The sequence below is a fragment of the Carassius carassius genome, chromosome 1 (assembly GCF_963082965.1).
Source record: "Carassius carassius chromosome 1, fCarCar2.1, whole genome shotgun sequence".
Classification (NCBI taxonomy): Eukaryota; Metazoa; Chordata; class Actinopteri; order Cypriniformes; family Cyprinidae; genus Carassius; species Carassius carassius.
Genome location: NC_081755.1, coordinates 8,462,458 through 8,482,966, shown reverse-complemented (window position 1 = coordinate 8,482,966; position 20,509 = coordinate 8,462,458). Strand labels below are relative to the sequence as shown.

Here is a 20,509-nt window from a genome sequence, read left to right as displayed (position 1 = left end):
GTTTTGTCCCATAATACTGTAGAATTATGCATAGAAAAAAATTGGATTTTGGTTAATTTCACCACATGTGAAATTAATTTGAACCCCGCAATTTATTTGAACCCCATTCAAATATATGGCATGTGGGACTTTTTTAGAAAAATCCCAGAGGCCCGAAATTCGGATCGGTGGGTCCAGGGGCCGCCGCGAGTGAGCTGACGAAAGCGCGGGACCCTAAGGCGAGGGAAAAATTCGGAGCCTCCTGCACAAAATCTCTCCCTCAGCCCTCTCTGACTCCTACATGATCAGAGCATTTTGAGAGATTTGAGGGTGCCGGGCGGGCATTTTTTTTCAAGGTCCTACAGCTTCGTGCTTTGGGGACATGGGAGAGGGGCCCCTGAGATGCTCGAATCTCGAATCTGGGGGCCCTACGACCCATAGTCTCCGAAGGGCGGATGTCCCACCTCCAATGTAAACACGTACCGGTTTGGTGGACAATCCCTCTGGTTTTTGACCTTTTGACCCCTAAGGAAGGTCGTAGGGCCACCAAACTTCTCTGCCCGGTCAAGGGGGTCCCCATGAGGCAATCATACCAAATTCGGCCCGATCCGACGCCGGCGAGCCGTGTCCACAAAACCGCTAGGCCGAACACATTCAAGTAATTGGCAGGTGGGATGTTTTTAAAAACGTCCTAGGGGCCCGAAATTTGGATCGGTGGCTCCTGAGGGCCCCTAAAACGTGCTGTCAAAAGCGTGAGGACCTAGCGTGATGCACTTTTCTCCTTGGGTCCTACGACTATGTGTTTGATTCTAGATGCCAGAATCTCAAATCTGGGGGCCCTACGACCTACCCTCTCTGAACTTTGGAAGTCCCACCTCCAATCAAAACGTGTACCTGTTTGGTGGACGTGGGGTCCCTTCTGTGACCGTTTGACCCCTAAAGAAGGTCGTAGGGCCACCAGACTTTTATGCCCAGTCGAGGGGGTCCCCATGAGACACATATCCAAAATTCGGCCCGATCGGACGCTTGCGAGTCCTGTCCACGAACCCGCTAGGCCGAAAACATTCAAGTATATGGCAGGAGAGACTTTTTTAGAAAAGACCCAGGGGCCCGAAATTCGGATCGGTGGGTCAAGGGGCCGCCCCGAGTGAGCTTCCGAAAGCGCGGGGCCCTGGGGCCCTCGCGAGTTGTGTCCACGAATCCGCTAGGCCGAACCCATTCAAGTATGTGGCAGGTGGGACTTTTTTAGAAAAGACCCAGGGGCCCGAAATTCGGATTGGTGGGTCCAGGGGCCGCCCCGATTGAGCTGCCGAAAGAAAAATTCAGAGCCTACTGCACAAAATCTCTCCCTTGGCCCTCTCTGACTCTTACATGATCAGAGCCTTTTGAGAGATTTCAGGGTGCCGGACGGGTATTTTTTTTCAAGGTCCTACAGCTTTGTGCTTTGGGGACATGGGAGAGGGGCCCCTGAGATGCAAGAATCTGGAATATGGGGGCCCTACGTCCTATCGTCTCCGAACTGTGGATGTCCCACCTTCAATCAAAACGTGTACCGATTTGGAACGTACTGATTTTTAGAAACGTCCCAGGGGTCCCAAATTTCACAGCGGGGTCCGTGGGGCCCCCCCAGTGACCTCACCGAGACCGCGGGCTAATCGGAGCGACTTGCGTCGGCGACCCCGAAATGGCCAGAGGGGGCGCCGGTGAGCGCCCGCGGGCCGGGACGCCCACCCCCCACCTCTGGGACCCTTTTGGGAACGTTCCGTAAAAATAGTGGAAAATTGGACAAATAGTGGTTCCGTGGGACCGGGGGTCCTCGCGGCTCGAGGGTCCGATCCGCGATGATAATGGTTAAAAGGACAAATAATGGGTTCGTGGTCACGGGGGTCCGCACAGTGGACCCATATGGCGGGTGGACAAAACGCAGCTCGCTGGGATGCGAAGCCCACCCTAGAACAGCCCCGGCCATTCGTTTAATGGGAGAAACGCCAAATAATAGGGTCCTGGGAGCGAATACCCCCAATGGCCAGCAGAACGATGGCAAAAGGACCTTTATAGGGTTCGTGGTCACGGGGGTCCGCACAGCGGACACATATGGCGGGTGGACAAAACTCGGCCCGCTGGGATGCGAAGCCCACCCTAGAACTGCCCCGGCCATTCGTTTAATGGGAGAAAGGCCAAATAATAGGGTCCTGGGAGCGAATACCCCCAACGGCCAGCAGAACGATGGCAAAAGGACCTATATAGGGTTCGTGGGAGGTGGGGGTGGGGGTGGGGGTGGGGGGGCTCTCCCAGTGGTCAACATCACCCCCTAGAGGTGTCAATACTTGGTTTACTGCGGATTCCCTACGGAAAAGGGGGGTAAGCCGACTCGTCCCGTTGGCCAGTTTTCTAAAGGAGAAAATGGATCCAAATTGACAGTACAATCCCTTCGAACCATTATGCGGTATATGGCAATTTAAATGAATGGGTTTTTTTCCACGAACCCATTATGTGTACTACCTCTGTGGCAGTGTGTCTTAAAATGTATTGCTACAGTGGCCTCCTTTAACCATGGCCTCCAAACAATCTAGAACTCACATAAAACTGAGCTAGAACTTAATTGAGAAGACCGATGTCACCTGACCCTCTGTGGAGAAGCAGTACAGACCTCAGACAGCTTCTCATCAGCAAGATTTGCGTGGCAGTGCCACAATGTAGACTTCAGCTGTTAAATTCAGCTCTTGTGTTTTGTCGTTGATATTTTAATCAACATTATTCTACAAAGGTAGGTTAAGCTAGAGCTGGTAGGTAAAAATTGAGTTTCTCAAAATTCTGGTCAATGCATCTGGTCAGAGCTCTATTTCTGCCCTTGTCAGCTAAGAGGCAGGATGTTGGAGCGACCGTAGCATCGAACAGAGTGAAATACGTGGCAAAGTGGCCTCCACTGAGCAGCAACTTGGTGGTACCTTCAAGAGTCTGTCTGGCTGTGCTTGGCAAGGAGGTGCTTTGGGGTATGTCACAACTTTCTCTGTGGCAGTGTGTCTTAAAATGTATTGCTACAGTGGCCTCCTTTAACCATGGCCTCCAAACAATCTAGAACTCACATAAAACTGAGCTGGAACTAAATTGAGAAGACCGATGTCACCTGACCCTCTGTGGAGAAGCCGTACAGACCTCAGACAGCTTCTCATCAGCAAGATTTGCGTGGCAGTGCCACAATGTAAACTTCTGCTGTTAAATTCAGCTCTTGTGTTTTGTCGTTGATATTTTAATCAACATTATTCTACAAAGGTAGGCCAAGCTAGAGCTGGTAGGTAAAAATTGAGTTGCTCAGAAATCTGGTCAGTGAGTCTGGTCAGAGCTCTATGTCTGCCCTTGTCAGCTAAGAGGCAGGATATTGGAGCGACCGTAGCATCGTACAGAGTGAAATACATGGCAAAGTGGCCTCCACTGAGCAGCAACTTGTGGCTCGTTGGTCTAGGGGTATGATTCTCACTTAGGGTGCGAGAGGTCCCGGGTTCAAATCCCGGACGAGCCCTCTTCTGTCTTTGCAGCATCTTTTCTTGAGCAGTTTCAGTCCATTCTGCCATCCCGGGTCAATCATACGCCACTGTCAATTAAGACTAAAGCTGCGTCTGCATGTTTTCATGCCCACTTCTCTCTGCTCTTCTTAGTTCTTAAACTGCAGTTTAAACTTTGACTTTACATTTTTCCAAAAATTGGTTTAGGAATGCAGCCCAAGCAGTGGAGATATGGCAAAAAATAGATTCTTGGATCGCTTTACGGCCCTGTGAGCCTTCATCTTGCGTTTGCTAGATGCAGGAGCATCTGAGGGCTTGTTGGTGTTGGGGTGTGTTTTTTTTCTTTTATTGCTGTATGGGAGCAAGTGGGCCCAAGTTCAAATCCCAGATGAGCCCGCTTTGCAGCTCCTTGTTTTGAGTAGTGTCTGGGTACATGGTGGCTCGTTGGTCTAGGGGTATGATTCTCGCTTCGGGTGTGAGAGGTCCCGGGTTCAAATCCCGGACGAGCCCACATTGAGCATATTGTTGAGAAGTATCAGTCAATTCTGCCTTCTTTCGGTCAATAGTACTCCTGCATGTTTTCGTGCTGATTTCTCCCTGTTCGTAGTTCCTCATCTGCAATTTAAACTTTGTACAACACTTCGCTCTTTGGGTTCCCGCACTTTCACTGAAAGGTGGGGGTGTGTCTAAGATGGTTCAGATCGGCTGCCATGCAGGGTAGCCGTTTGCGGTTGACTGGAGGCTCGTGTCCTTTGCTTTGATGTTTTTCTCAATATTGGTTTACAAGGTTCAGAGAGCGTTACACTGAACCTTTAAAGGTCCCAGGTTCGATCCTGGGTTTACTCAGAGTGGAGCCGTGAATGCTTTCGGACACCATTCTGATGCTTGCTGGTTAGTTGCTTTTCGCAGATGCTCCTTGAATGTTTTCTACACTTCAAACAGATGTGCAGACACTGTTGGTTCCATGGTGTAATGGTTAGCACTCTGGACTCTGAATCCAGTGATCTGAGTTCAACTCTTGGTGGAACCTTGGGGTCTGTCTGCCTGTGCTTGGCAAGGAGGAGCTTTGGGGTATGTCACAACTTTCTCTGTGGCAGTGTGTCTTAAAATGTATTGCTACTTTGGCCTCCTTTAACCATGGCCTCCAAACAACCTAGAACTCACATAAAACTGAGCTGGAACTAAATTGAGAAGACAGATGTCACCTGACCCTCTGTGGAGAAGCAGTACAGACCTCAGACAGCTTCTCATCAGCAAGATTTGCGTGGCAGTGCCACAATGTAGACTTCTGCTGTTAAATTCAGCTCTTGTGTTTTGTAGTTGATATTTTAATCAACATTATTCTACAACGGTAGGTTAAGCTAGAGCTGGTAGGTAAAAATTGAGTTTTTTTCAGATATCTGGTCAGTGCATGAGCTCTATTTCTTCCCTTGTCAGCTAAGAGGCAGGATGTTGGAGCGACCGTAGCATCGAACAGAGTGATTTACATGGCAAAGTGGCCTCCACTGAGCAGCAACTTGTGGCTCGTTGGTCTAAGGGTATGATTCTTGCTTAGGGTGCGAGAGGTCCCGGGTTCAGATCCCGGACGAGCCCTCTTCTGTCTTTGCAGCATCTTTTCTTGAGCAGTTTCAGTCCATTCTGCCATCCCGGGTCAATCATACGCCACTGTCAATTAAGACTAAAGCTGCGTCTGCATGTTTTCATGCCCACTTCTCTCTGCTCTTCTTAGTTCTTAATCTGCAGTTTAAACTTTGACTTGACATTTTTCCAAAAATTGGTTTAGGAATGCAGCCCAAGCAGTGGAGATATGGCAAAAAATAGATTCTTGGATCGCTTTACGGCCCTGTGAGCCTTCATCTTGTGTTTGCTAGTTGCAGTAGCATTTGAGGGCTTTTTGGTGTTGGGGTGTGTTTTTTTTTCTTTTTTTGCTGTATGGGAGCAAGTGGACCCAAGTTCAAATCCCAGATGAACCCGCTTTGCAGCTCCTTGTTTTGCGTAGTGTCTGGTTACATGGTGGCTCGTTGGTCTAGGGGTATGATTCTCGCTTCGGGTGCAAGAGGTCCCGTGTTCAAATCCTGGACGAGCCCACATTGAGCATATTGCTGAGAAGTATCAGTCATTTCTGCCTTCTTTCAGCCAATAATACTCCTGCATGTTTTCGTGCCGATTTCTCCCTGTTCGTAGTTCCTCATCTCCAATTTAAACTTTGTACAACACTTCGCTCTTTGGGTTTGTAACGCTTTGACTCGGATAACTCAGTATAAGTCCATTAAAATGAAGAGATATGAAGCGAGGAGTTGGTGTCTCACACATTTAATGGTTGGTACACTGCAACCCGCTCTTCTCATACATGAGATATCAACTCTTCCTTGGCGTTACAAATAAACAAAGACAGAAGAATAACAAGCGGCAGAGCTTATTATCTGTCGTGGTTCTCGTTACACAGTCACGTAGTCCTTTTACGTCATCACCAAACAGCGCCTTAAAGTCAAGCAATCAGTCTCTTAAAGGGCACACCGCAATATAACTTGATGCATGCAAAACATACAGTTTTGGCCGTTACAGATTCCCCACCGGAAAGAAAAAGGCTGTCCTCAGCCGTACACAACATAAGGACAACATTTGAATTCAGCTCCATACATGGAAACTTGGAAATCCATCAACACAAATGTTTTACATACACATGGAAATAACTGGCATACATGTCAGTACAAGCTTCACATTACACAGTATGCTTTTAAAAGACATATCACAGAAAAAACAAAAGCTTGTGTAACCAACCCATGTGTAAAACAATTTTCTTCTCTTTTTCCTCAACACAACACATGAAAACATAAGAACTAGAACAACATTGCCACGCAAGGAAAGTAAAGCATATTAGTAACTTTTAACACATGAGAAATCCAAACCACCAGACACATTACTACTTCAGATCCAATCTGTCAGTATGATACTCGTTAGTCCATTTATTGTCTGACCACTCGGATGTGATTCTAGATGCCAGTCTAGGTCTGAGATTGTAGTGATGACCTTCAAGATCAGCGTCAAAGTCAGGAAGATGTGCATGTTGTGAAGATGTATTAACATCAGTGTCAGCATTAGGAGTACAACTATTCATGTTAAGCTTGGTCGCGTCATGGGAATTGTCAATGGAATCATCACAATTAATATCGGCCTCACTAGGCAGAGAAAAGCATGCATCTTGAGGTTGGTCCTCACCCCTCTGTCTCACCAGCAACCTGTCCTCCAACCCCTCATAGGGTGTTTCAGACTCATCCTGAGGACCACTTGGTGTATGGCTGCTGTATGCGTTCCAAGTGTGGAAAGGCTGCATATTGACCACATGGTAGACACCCGCATCCTGTCCTGTGTCCAGCTTTGCAAGTCTGTAATTCACATCAGACAAAACCTGAGTGACACGGTATGGACCAGAGTACAAGGGTGCCAATTTTGCTGTAAAATTAGCCAGTGCATCTGATTTGGGGTGGGTTTTCACTCTGACAAGGTCACCAATAGCATAAAAAACAGAGCGACGTCTTTTGTCATAGTGCTGCTTCCTTTTGTTGTGACTGGTTTCCAGGGCTGCCCTAGCATGGTCATGTGCCGCTTGTAATGTCATTCTCAAGCTCTCGGGATAAGTAATTTCAGGTTCCTCTATTCCATCCCAGACAGGCTGAGTCACCAGGTCTAATGAAGTGTTCAACTCTCTCCCATACATCATCATGGATGGGGTTTGACCTGTACTTTCATGTGGTGCTGTTCGTAGTGCAAAGCAAATTTGTGGAATATATCGGTCCCAAGTTGTATGTTTATCATCCACGTATGCTCGAATTGCTGTCTTGAGAGTCCGGTTCACCCTCTCGGTGGCATTTGTCTGTGGGTGATATGCCGTTGTGAGGCGATGTTCTGTTCCCAGAAGAGTGAGCACCCGTTCAAAAAGGTCGCTCACGAAAGGAGAACCTCTGTCTGAAATTAGGTATGTCGGGGCCCCGTGACGGGAAAACACTTCACTTAGCAGCTTATTTGCTGCCACTTGAGCAGTAGCTTCTCTCACTGTCACAATCTCGACCCACTTTGAAAAATAATCGACAAAAACCAAAATGTAAGAATTCCCACTGGCAGTACGTGGCAAAGGACCAACGAAATCCACCCCAACATACTCCCAAGGGTTTTGGGGCCGAATTGGGACCATCAGACCGGCAGGTTTTCTCTGACTTGGTTTTGTTAGTTGGCAAACCGTGCAAGAGGTTACATATTTCTTCACCTCAGATGCCATTTTAGGCCAAAAAAACCTGAGTTTCAGTCGGGCCAAGGTTTTTGTTATCCCTAGGTGACCCGCAGTTGGGTGATCATGGTAGTATCTCAGCAAAGTACTTCTAAGAGACGCAGGAGCATACAGCCTTAAAGATTTCAAGGGGTGGATGCCGCAAGCAAGTTTGGGATCATGGAAGTACAACAGGCCGTCCTGAATGGAATACTGAGAGCAATCATCCATCTCACTCTCCCGTTGAAATGCAGACTCTAGTTTACGGAGGAGATCACCTGTGATTGGATCATCAAGCTGCAATTGTCTAACATGAGAGCGATCCGTGAGAGTCACTGAAGGCAGTGTACGGAGGTCAAGACCACCAATCACAGCGTAGTCAGGAAGGAGGTCCATTGGTGGCACATCATCTACCAGAGGATTTCTTGATAGCGCATCAGGGACTTTGTTTCGAGATCCAGGCTTGTGGACAACATCAAAATCAAAGTCCTGAAGGCAGAGAGACCAACGAGCGAGGCGGCCAGTGGGGTTGGGACGGGACATCAACCACTTGAGACCACTGTGGTCAGTGACGCGGAGACCCTCAATGTAAGGCCTAAAGTGCTCAAGGGCCCAAATGACGGCCAGACACTCTTTCTCGGGCGTGGAATAAGGTTTCTCCGATTTATGCAGGGCACGACTAGCATACGCCACAGCAACTTCTCTGCCATGCAGATCTCTCTGCATCAGCGCAGCTCCTAATCCCGAGTCGCAGGCATCGGCATGAACAAAGAAAGGTAGAGAGAAGTCTGGGAAACTTAGCACAGGTGCCGAGGTTAATTTTCGTTTCAGAAGGTCTATGGCGTCTTGGCATGCACTGTCCCATACAAAAGGAGCATCAGTTTTAGTGAGCGCGAAAAGTGGTTCAGCGTGGCGGGCGTAGTCCTGTATGAACCGTCTGTAATAGCCTGATAGGCCCAAAAACTGCCTCACTTGCTTCACATTGACAGGGGTTTTAAAGTCCATAACTGCCTTCACTTTGTTCTGGTCCGGCAGGACGCCACTTGGACAGACACGGTACCCCAAGAAAGTGAGCTCTCTGCGACAAAACTGGCATTTGACCAGCTTAATGGTCAACCCAGCAGACTTAAGCAGTGAAAGGACTTCCCTGAGGTCATCGAGATGTTGCTTGAAAGTGGGTGAAGCCACCACGATGTCATCCAAGTAGACTGCACAGCACCTATAAATAAGACCAGCCAAGACACTGTTCATCAGTCTTTGAAAGGTCGCTGGTGCATTGCAAAGACCAAAAGGAAGCACACGGAACTGAAATAGCCCACAATGTGACACAAAAGCAGTCTTAGATCTTGAGTCTTCTGCCATGGAGACCTGCCAGTACCCCCGAGCAAGGTCGATCGTGCTTAAAAATTTTCCTCTAGAAAGGAAGTCTAGGGACTCATCGACTCTTGGTAATGGATAAGAGTCCTTCACCGTAAGCTGGTTTAACCCACGATAGTCCACACAAAATCGTGGTTCACCACAAGGCTTCTGAACAATCACAACGGGGGCTGCCCAAGGTCCTGTTGCCGGTTCAATGATGCCGTCGTTCAACATTTTTCCTATTTGATCCTCAATCAACCGCTTTTTTGCTGGGGAGGTTCGATAAGGGGGAAGGTGGACTGGCTTGGCATTCCCCGTGTCAATGGAGTGCTCTGTTAGGGATGTGCGACCCAGACGACCATCAAAGAGATCTGAAAAACTTTCAAGTACCCCTGACAGTTGTTCCTTCTCAGCATTACTCAGACATGCTTCCTCAACCTTTCCTTGAAGAGTGGAAGGTGGGACTTCCATAAATAACAAACTGCTTTCCGACTCCATTACTTCCCCACCTTCCATCTCCTCTATTACTAAAGGATCGTTGCCTATGACAACAGTTCTGGATGGGATGTGAATGGTGATGGAGGCACGCAACATGAAATCCATCCCTAAAACCAATGTTGAGGGTAAGCGTGGGACCATGGCAAACCGGTGATAAAAACGCTGTCCCATGAATCCAAAAGCCAACCATGTCAGACCTAAGGGTTGACATGCCCCACCATCTGCTAGTTGGATTGGGGGAGCAGACCATGGTTTAATGTTAACCTTCAGTTTGGCATGATTTTGAACAATGTCTGCTTGTACCGCTGAAAGCGATGCACCAGTGTCTAGTGTAGCATCTAACACCTGGCCATGCAGGTTAATCTTGACTCTAAATGGAGTGTTCCAAAAGGAAGATGATGTTGGATCTTCCACATGGCAAAGGACAGGATGTTCTGGAACAGCAGCATTAGACGGTTGAGGCGAAATTATCTTCTGGAGGGAGGAATGCCTCTTCGAATCATCCTCCCCCCTTTGGAGTTTCCCTTGTGTCTTACAAATGAATTTCCTTCCCCTGCATTGTTACTTCCAGGGTCGTTCGTAACACTTGCATCAAGAGCAGGTTCCAAAGGAGCATTAGGGGACTCACTTGGTCGTGGGCCCATTCCAGAAAGTGAGTTGCAGTCTGGACATGTACGAGAAGTGAAACCAGGGCGTGAGCACTTGTAACAGTAGGTTTCTTTGGCAAATTTAGCTTTATTCTGCATTGCAGGCAAAGAACATTTACCTGGTCCCAGGACCACATGGAGCTCGTGAGCCCTAAGCAAAAGATCCATGCCAGAGGAAACAGAAGTTCCATAGAGAGCAAATCTATACTTTTCAAGAGCATGTTTACAAATAAGGCTGATTTGCTCTTGCTCTGGTGGAGGAGTTTTCAATTTTCTGAATTCACTTAGCATGTGAGCCACAAAAGTAGGCAGGGGCTCTTCAGGGCTTTGCATACGGTCCAAGATTCCTCTCATTATTTGTTCCTGGCTGTCGGAAGGAAGAAAGACTTTCCTGAAGAAATCACAGAACTGGGCCCATGTAACAACATGTGAGTCAAGGACGGAAAACCATTTCTTTGGCTCTTTAGCTAAAAACCGTGGCAGCTCGAGAAGAATCTGAGCATCGGCTAAATCAAGGGAGGTTCTGTACACATTTACAGATTGTAGCCAATCTTCCGGGTTAACATGTCCATCTCCCGCAAACATAGGTGGTTCAAGCCTTGACTGGTACAGTACAGATGCGAGGATTCTGCTAGTAGCACTCAAATCAGAAGAATTGGGTTGTGGTGAGAAAGTCACGTTTGTATGAGAAAAGTTATCGGTGGATGTACCTTGTAATGGCATTTGGCTCGGAGGAATGTGGATGTGTGGTGTAGAGCTGGCCATAGGAGGGAGCTGCACATGTGATGCCGCAGGGTTGTTGACATCAGAAGGACCAAAACGTCTCAATATCCTCTGCTGTAACTGAAGAGAATCATTAAGGCACTGTTGCAACACAGATACTTCAGCTTGTAGGAGGTCCACTTGAGTCTCCAGGCTCACACGCTTTGGTAACTGTGGTCTTTGTCTGGGGACAGAATCTGGTAATGTGTAAGTCAAGTCAGTGTCAAGGTCTGGGTGAGAAGCCATCACAGCAAAATGTGCATTTACATAAACAGCAATTAAGCGATTGTAAAAATTCTAAATACAACCCAGAAAATACAACCTGTTATCAAAATGCACCCACCATCAATAAAATAAAAAAAAATTAAATCATCTGACATCAACAATCCCTCTGAGCTAGTTATCGTCTATTTTACTAGAGCTCAATATTTTTGTACCACAATAGGCCCAAAGCAAGAGAAAATGTTGTTTCAAATTGAATTAAATGTTTGTAAAATTACTTGACCATGTAAAAATACATAAAAAAAACTTTTACTTAGTCCAGCATAAGTAAATTAAGTCCACGATCAAGAAAACTGTTCCAACAGCTGTATTTTTTCCTCAAAATGTTCAAAACAATTCCAATGCACCACAAAAATAACCCACAAAAAGTCTTTGAAAGAAAACCTTTGCTGTTCGCTTGTGCAGTCAAAGTCAAAGCACACACACACAAAAATCTGTGTTGAAATATCCCAGGAAGGTTATATATATATATATATATATAAAAAATAAAAGTTTGTAACGTTAGCTTGGATCAGTCTGTAACTTGGAAATCAGGCAGGGAAAACTTCAATTAGATCACTCAAAAAGAAAAATAAACCTTTTTTTCCATACTGAACTATTTTGCAAAAAAACGTCCCCACCAGCTTGTAAACGATGTCGAAATGTCCAATAAAGCCAAAAGCACAACTTTCAAATGTTGCAGATTAATGCGCTGTCCTCGTCGCATCAAAAAAACTGCGTCATCCACTCACGCAGAAATACAGGTGTTTCTTGCACCCATGGCACCCAGTATTAGCAAGCTAATCTCAGCAGTTTCCACAATGCCGATTGAACACCCTCACGTCTCGCCAACTCCCATACTGGTTTTAGGATTTCATCGCAGTAGGTTCCACTTAGATGTCGGATCCAGTTTCAGTTGTTCGGGCGCCAATTGTAACGCTTTGACTCGGATAACTCAGTATAAGTCCATTAAAATGAAGAGATATGAAGCGAGGAGTTGGTGTCTCACACATTTAATGGTTGGTACACTGCAACCCGCTCTTCTCATACATGAGATATCAACTCTTCCTTGGCGTTACAAATAAACAAAGACAGAAGAATAACAAGCGGCAGAGCTTATTATCTGTCGTGGTTCTCGTTACACAGTCACGTAGTCCTTCTACGTCATCACCAAACAGCGCCTTAAAGTCAAGCAATCAGTCTCTTAAAGGGCACACCGCAATATAACTTGATGCATGCAAAACATACAGTTTTGGCCGTTACAGGTTCCCGCGCTTTCACTGAAAGGTGGGGGTGTGTCTAAGATGGTTCAGATCGGCTGCCATGCAGGGTAGCCGTTTGCGGTTGACTGGAGGCTCGGGTCCTTTGCTTTGATGTTTTTCTCAATATTGGTTTACAAGGTTCAGAGAGCGTTACACTGAACATTTAAAGGTCCCAGGTTCGATCCTGGGTTTACTCAGAGTGGAGCCGTGAATGCTTTTCGGACACCATTCTGATGCTTGCTGGTTAGTTGCTTTTCGCAGAGCTTCCTTGAATGTTTTCTACACTTCAAACAGATGTGCAGACACTGTTGGTTCCATGGTGTAATGGTTAGCACTCTGGACTCTGAATCCAGTGATCCAAGTTCAAATCTTGGTGGAAGCTTCAAGAGTTTGTCTGGCTGTGCTTGGCAAGGAGGAGCTTTGGGGTATGTCACAACTTTCTCTGTGGCAGTGTGTCTTAAAATGTATTGCTACAGTGGCCTCCTTTAATCATGGCCTCCAAACAATCTAGAAATCACATAAAACTGAGCTGGAACTAAATTGAGAAGACCGATGTCACCTGAACCTCTGTGGTGAAGCAGTACAGACCTCAGACAGCTTCTCATCAGCAAGATTTGCGTGGCAGTGCCACAATGTAGACTTCTGCTGTTAAATTCAGCTCTTGTGTTTTGTAGTTGATATTTTAATCAACATTATTCTACAAAGGTAGGCCAAGCTAGAGCTGGTAGGTAAAAATTGAGTTTCTCAGAAATCTGGTCTGTGCATGAGCTCTATTTCTGCCCTTGTCAGCTAAGAGGCAGGATATTGGAGCGACCGTAGCATCGAACAGAATGAAATACGTGGCAAAGTGGCCTCCACTGAGCAGCAACTTGTGGCTCGTTGGTCTAGGGGTACCCCACCCCCTGGTCCCACGGACCCAATATTTGTCCATTTGACCATTAGCGTTAGAAATGGGCCTCGGTTGGACATTTTTTTCTGAGACATCCCAGGGGCCCAAAACTTGGAATGGGGGCCTCCCCCAGTGAGCTTACGAAGGCCCGGGGCCCAAGAGCCCTTGCAATCAGTGTCCATGAACCCGCTATGCTTAACACATTCAAATAAATGGCAGGTGGGATTTTTTTAGAAAAGTCCCAGGGGCCCGAAATTTGGAACGGTGGCTCTTGAGGGGCCCTAGAGCGTGCTGTCAAAAGCGCGAGGACTTAGCGCGATGCACTTTTTTCCTTGGTTCCTAGGGCTACGTACTTTTGGGCCCTGGGCGAGGGGCCCCTGAGATGCCAGAATCTCAAATCTGGGGGCCCTACGACCTACCGTCTCCAATATGTGGACATCCCACCTTCAATCAAAACGCGTACCTGTTTCGTGGACGTGGGCTCCCTTCTGTAACCCTTTGACCCCTTAATGAGATCGTAGGGCCACCAGACTTCTATGCCCGTTTGAGGGGATCCCCCCGAGACACATATCCAAATTTCGGCCCGATCGGACCGTTGCGAACCGTGTCCACGAACCCGCTAGTCCGAACCCATTCAAGTAAATGGCAGGTGGGACTTTTTTAGAAAAGTCCAACGGACCCAAAATTCAGTTTGGTGGGTCAAGGGGCCGCCTCGAGTGAGCTGCCAATGGTGCACGGCCGTAGGGACCTTGCAAGTCATGTCCACGAAACAACTATTCTAATACTGTAGAATATGCATAGAAAAAAAGTTGGATTTTGGTTAATTTCCCCATATGTGGTGCATGTCCACCAGCAATTTATTTGATGGGATATATGTCCACTTGCAGTTTATTAAATAGCATTCCTATATGAATATATGGAAAATGGGATATGTGTTCACTTGCTGTTTATTAAATAGCAATTCTCTTACTGTTAATGAAAACACCTCTACTGTACTCAGCACGCTCAGCAGAGTCCATTCATGCCAGTTTTATCACATAATACTGTAAAATATGCATAAAAATTAATGTCCATGGGAGCACTACGGAGGTCCCGCCGAATAAATTGTAAAAGGACATTATTTAAAAAAAAACACCTCCCAGTTGCCATTTATTCAGCGCACCCTTCATAGTGGTTCCGTGGACAGATGAATTTTAGCGATTTCGTGGTTGAAGTCTCATCAGATGTACTCTGCAAGCTCCGAGGAATCCATTTTTGTAAGTTTTGTCCCATAATACTGTAGAAATGTGCATAGAAAAAATGTTGGATTTTGGTGTTCACCAAATTGTCACACACTTTGCCAAGCTGTAACTCCGCCAAAACGGGGCCAAACTGCACCAAAATCGGGTCAAAGTCAGACCAGGGGGACCTCTATCCGACGCCACCAGCCCCAAGTCCCTGAACCCCCGGGAGGCGGAGATACGGTGCCCCAAATTTGGTGTCCATCCAATATGAATAAATGGCAAGTGGGATATGTGTCCAACTTAGGTTTAACAAAAAGCAATTGTATTAAATTTGATTTAATTAAATATAGGCAATATTGTTGATCAAAATGCCTGCAGTGTACTCAGACAGCTCAGCAGAGTCCATTCATGTAAGTTTTATCACAATATACTGTAGAATTTGCATAAAAAATAATGTCCACGGGAGCACTACGGAGGTCCCGCTGAATCAATTGTAAATGGAATTTTTTTTTTAAAAAACCTCCCATTTGCCATTTATTCAGCACGCCCTTCCTAATTGTTCCGTGGACAGATAAATTTTAGCGGTTTCGTGGTTGAAGTCTCATCAGCTGTACTCTGCAAGCTTCCAGGAATCCATTTCTGTAAGTTTTATCCCATAATACTGTAGAATTTGCATAAAAATGAGCGTTGAATTTTGGCACACATATGCACCACATGTGGTGCGAATCTCACTTTTCATTAAATAACAACTGTATTTAACTTTATTTATTTCAAATGTGTGTTATTGTTAATGAAAAGACCTTTACTGTACTCAGGACACCCAGAGGAATCCATTCATGTAAGTTTTATCCAATAATAATGTAAAATATGCATAAAAATGTATGTCCACGGGAGCGCTATGGAGGTCCCGCTGAATAAATTGTAAATGTACATTTTTTTTTAAAAAACCTCCCGTTTGCCATTTATTCAGCATGCCCTTCCTAATGGTTCCGTGGACAGATAAATTTTAGTGATTTTGTGGTTGAAGTCTCATCTGCTGTACACTGCAAGCTCCGAAGAACCCATTTTTGTAAGTTTTGTCCCATAATACTGTAGAATTATGCATAGAAAAAAATTGGATTTTGGTTAATTTCACCACATGTGAAATTAATTTGAACCCCGCAATTTATTTGAACCCCATTCAAATATATGGCATGTGGGACTTTTTTAGAAAAATCCCAGAGGCCCGAAATTCGGATCGGTGGGTCCAGGGGCCGCCGCGAGTGAGCTGACGAAAGCGCGGGACCCTAAGGCGAGGGAAAAATTCGGAGCCTCCTGCACAAAATCTCTCCCTCAGCCCTCTCTGACTCCTACATGATCAGAGCATTTTGAGAGATTTGAGGGTGCCGGGCGGGCATTTTTTTTCAAGGTCCTACAGCTTCGTGCTTTGGGGACATGGGAGAGGGGCCCCTGAGATGCTCGAATCTCGAATCTGGGGGCCCTACGACCCATAGTCTCCGAAGGGCGGATGTCCCACCTCCAATGTAAACACGTACCGGTTTGGTGGACAATCCCTCTGGTTTTTGACCTTTTGACCCCTAAGGAAGGTCGTAGGGCCACCAAACTTCTCTGCCCGGTCAAGGGGGTCCCCATGAGGCAATCATACCAAATTCGGCCCGATCCGACGCCGGCGAGCCGTGTCCACAAAACCGCTAGGCCGAACACATTCAAGTAATTGGCAGGTGGGATGTTTTTAAAAACGTCCTAGGGGCCCGAAATTTGGATCGGTGGCTCCTGAGGGCCCCTAAAACGTGCTGTCAAAAGCGTGAGGACCTAGCGTGATGCACTTTTCTCCTTGGGTCCTACGACTATGTGTTTGATTCTAGATGCCAGAATCTCAAATCTGGGGGCCCTACGACCTACCCTCTCTGAACTTTGGAAGTCCCACCTCCAATCAAAACGTGTACCTGTTTGGTGGACGTGGGGTCCCTTCTGTGACCGTTTGACCCCTAAAGAAGGTCGTAGGGCCACCAGACTTTTATGCCCAGTCGAGGGGGTCCCCATGAGACACATATCCAAAATTCGGCCCGATCGGACGCTTGCGAGTCCTGTCCACGAACCCGCTAGGCCGAAAACATTCAAGTATATGGCAGGAGAGACTTTTTTAGAAAAGACCCAGGGGCCCGAAATTCGGATCGGTGGGTCAAGGGGCCGCCCCGAGTGAGCTTCCGAAAGCGCGGGGCCCTGGGGCCCTCGCGAGTTGTGTCCACGAATCCGCTAGGCCGAACCCATTCAAGTATGTGGCAGGTGGGACTTTTTTAGAAAAGACCCAGGGGCCCGAAATTCGGATTGGTGGGTCCAGGGGCCGCCCCGATTGAGCTGCCGAAAGAAAAATTCAGAGCCTACTGCACAAAATCTCTCCCTTGGCCCTCTCTGACTCTTACATGATCAGAGCCTTTTGAGAGATTTCAGGGTGCCGGACGGGTATTTTTTTTCAAGGTCCTACAGCTTTGTGCTTTGGGGACATGGGAGAGGGGCCCCTGAGATGCAAGAATCTGGAATATGGGGGCCCTACGTCCTATCGTCTCCGAACTGTGGATGTCCCACCTTCAATCAAAACGTGTACCGATTTGGAACGTACTGATTTTTAGAAACGTCCCAGGGGTCCCAAATTTCACAGCGGGGTCCGTGGGGCCCCCCCAGTGACCTCACCGAGACCGCGGGCTAATCGGAGCGACTTGCGTCGGCGACCCCGAAATGGCCAGAGGGGGCGCCGGTGAGCGCCCGCGGGCCGGGACGCCCACCCCCCACCTCTGGGACCCTTTTGGGAACGTTCCGTAAAAATAGTGGAAAATTGGACAAATAGTGGTTCCGTGGGACCGGGGGTCCTCGCGGCTCGAGGGTCCGATCCGCGATGATAATGGTTAAAAGGACAAATAATGGGTTCGTGGTCACGGGGGTCCGCACAGTGGACCCATATGGCGGGTGGACAAAACGCAGCTCGCTGGGATGCGAAGCCCACCCTAGAACAGCCCCGGCCATTCGTTTAATGGGAGAAACGCCAAATAATAGGGTCCTGGGAGCGAATACCCCCAATGGCCAGCAGAACGATGGCAAAAGGACCTTTATAGGGTTCGTGGTCACGGGGGTCCGCACAGCGGACACATATGGCGGGTGGACAAAACTCGGCCCGCTGGGATGCGAAGCCCACCCTAGAACTGCCCCGGCCATTCGTTTAATGGGAGAAAGGCCAAATAATAGGGTCCTGGGAGCGAATACCCCCAACGGCCAGCAGAACGATGGCAAAAGGACCTATATAGGGTTCGTGGGAGGTGGGGGTGGGGGTGGGGGTGGGGGGGCTCTCCCAGTGGTCAACATCACCCCCTAGAGGTGTCAATACTTGGTTTACTGCGGATTCCCTACGGAAAAGGGGGGTAAGCCGACTCGTCCCGTTGGCCAGTTTTCTAAAGGAGAAAATGGATCCAAATTGACAGTACAATCCCTTCGAACCATTATGCGGTATATGGCAATTTAAATGAATGGGTTTTTTTCCACGAACCCATTATGTGTACTACCTCTGTGGCAGTGTGTCTTAAAATGTATTGCTACAGTGGCCTCCTTTAACCATGGCCTCCAAACAATCTAGAACTCACATAAAACTGAGCTAGAACTTAATTGAGAAGACCGATGTCACCTGACCCTCTGTGGAGAAGCAGTACAGACCTCAGACAGCTTCTCATCAGCAAGATTTGCGTGGCAGTGCCACAATGTAGACTTCAGCTGTTAAATTCAGCTCTTGTGTTTTGTCGTTGATATTTTAATCAACATTATTCTACAAAGGTAGGTTAAGCTAGAGCTGGTAGGTAAAAATTGAGTTTCTCAAAATTCTGGTCAATGCATCTGGTCAGAGCTCTATTTCTGCCCTTGTCAGCTAAGAGGCAGGATGTTGGAGCGACCGTAGCATCGAACAGAGTGAAATACGTGGCAAAGTGGCCTCCACTGAGCAGCAACTTGGTGGTACCTTCAAGAGTCTGTCTGGCTGTGCTTGGCAAGGAGGTGCTTTGGGGTATGTCACAACTTTCTCTGTGGCAGTGTGTCTTAAAATGTATTGCTACAGTGGCCTCCTTTAACCATGGCCTCCAAACAATCTAGAACTCACATAAAACTGAGCTGGAACTAAATTGAGAAGACCGATGTCACCTGACCCTCTGTGGAGAAGCCGTACAGACCTCAGACAGCTTCTCATCAGCAAGATTTGCGTGGCAGTGCCACAATGTAAACTTCTGCTGTTAAATTCAGCTCTTGTGTTTTGTCGTTGATATTTTAATCAACATTATTCTACAAAGGTAGGCCAAGCTAGAGCTGGTAGGTAAAAATTGAGTTGCTCAGAAATCTGGTCAGTGAGTCTGGTCAGAGCTCTATGTCTGCCCTTGTCAGCTAAGAGGCAGGATATTGGAGCGACCGTAGCATCGTACAGAGTGAAATACATGGCAAAGTGGCCTCCACTGAGCAGCAACTTGTGGCTCGTTGGTCTAGGGGTATGATTCTCACTTAGGGTGCGAGAGGTCCCGGGTTCAAATCCCGGACGAGCCCTCTTCTGTCTTTGCAGCATCTTTTCTTGAGCAGTTTCAGTCCATTCTGCCATCCCGGGTCAATCATACGCCACTGTCAATTAAGACTAAAGCTGCGTCTGCATGTTTTCATGCCCACTTCTCTCTGCTCTTCTTAGTTCTTAAACTGCAGTTTAAACTTTGACTTTACATTTTTCCAAAAATTGGTTTAGGAATGCAGCCCAAGCAGTGGAGATATGGCAAAAAATAGATTCTTGGATCGCTTTACGGCCCTGTGAGCCTTCATCTTGCGTTTGCTAGATGCAGGAGCATCTGAGGGCTTGTTGGTGTTGGGGTGTGTTTTTTTTCTTTTATTGCTGTATGGGAGCAAGTGGGCCCAAGTTCAAATCCCAGATGAGCCCGCTTTGCAGCTCCTTGTTTTGAGTAGTGTCTGGGTACATGGTGGCTCGTTGGTCTAGGGGTATGATTCTCGCTTCGGGTGTGAGAGGTCCCGGGTTCAAATCCCGGACGAGCCCACATTGAGCATATTGTTGAGAAGTATCAGTCAATTCTGCCTTCTTTCGGTCAATAGTACTCCTGCATGTTTTCGTGCTGATTTCTCCCTGTTCGTAGTTCCTCATCTGCAATTTAAACTTTGTACAACACTTCGCTCTTTGGGTTCCCGCACTTTCACTGAAAGGTGGGGGTGTGTCTAAGATGGTTCAGATCGGCTGCCATGCAGGGTAGCCGTTTGCGGTTGACTGGAGGCTCGTGTCCTTTGCTTTGATGTTTTTCTCAATATTGGTTTACAAGGTTCAGAGAGCGTTACACTGAACCTTTAAAGGTCCCAGGTTCGATCCTGGGTTTACTCAGAGTGGAGCCGTGAATGCTTTCGGACACCATTCTGATGCTTGCTGGTTAGTTGCTTTTCGCAGATGCTCCTTGAATGTTTTCTACACTTCAAACAGATGTGCAGACACTGTTGGTTCCATGGTGTAATGGTTAGCACTCTGGACTCTGAATCCAGTGATCTGAGTTCAACTCTTGGTGGAACCTTGGGGTCTGTCTGCCTGTGCTTGGCAAGGAGGAGCTTTGGGGTATGTCACAACTTTCTCTGTGGCAGTGTGTCTTAAAATGTATTGCTACTTTGGCCTCCTTTAACCATGGCCTCCAAACAACCTAGAACTCACATAAAACTGAGCTGGAACTAAATTGAGAAGACAGATGTCACCTGACCCTCTGTGGAGAAGCAGTACAGACCTCAGACAGCTTCTCATCAGCAAGATTTGCGTGGCAGTGCCACAATGTAGACTTCTGCTGTTAAATTCAGCTC

The 20,509-nt window shown here is 47.2% G+C and overlaps 5 non-coding genes across 5 annotated transcripts; all 5 read left to right on the top strand.

The window, feature by feature from the left end:
- Positions 1-3,427: 3,427 nt before the first annotated feature.
- Positions 3,428-3,499, top strand: trnap-agg (transfer RNA proline (anticodon AGG)). The gene has a single exon. It is a non-coding gene; the product is annotated as a tRNA-Pro (tRNA).
- A 421-nt stretch (positions 3,500-3,920) lies between these two features.
- trnap-cgg (transfer RNA proline (anticodon CGG)) lies at positions 3,921-3,992 on the top strand. The gene has a single exon. It is a non-coding gene; the product is annotated as a tRNA-Pro (tRNA).
- An 8,853-nt stretch (positions 3,993-12,845) lies between these two features.
- trnaq-cug (transfer RNA glutamine (anticodon CUG)) lies at positions 12,846-12,917 on the top strand. Its single transcript has one exon. It is a non-coding gene; the product is annotated as a tRNA-Gln (tRNA).
- A 6,230-nt stretch (positions 12,918-19,147) lies between these two features.
- trnap-agg (transfer RNA proline (anticodon AGG)) lies at positions 19,148-19,219 on the top strand. The gene has a single exon. It is a non-coding gene; the product is annotated as a tRNA-Pro (tRNA).
- A 421-nt stretch (positions 19,220-19,640) lies between these two features.
- On the top strand, positions 19,641-19,712 carry trnap-cgg (transfer RNA proline (anticodon CGG)). Its single transcript has one exon. It is a non-coding gene; the product is annotated as a tRNA-Pro (tRNA).
- The last annotated feature ends 797 nt before the right edge of the window (positions 19,713-20,509 follow it).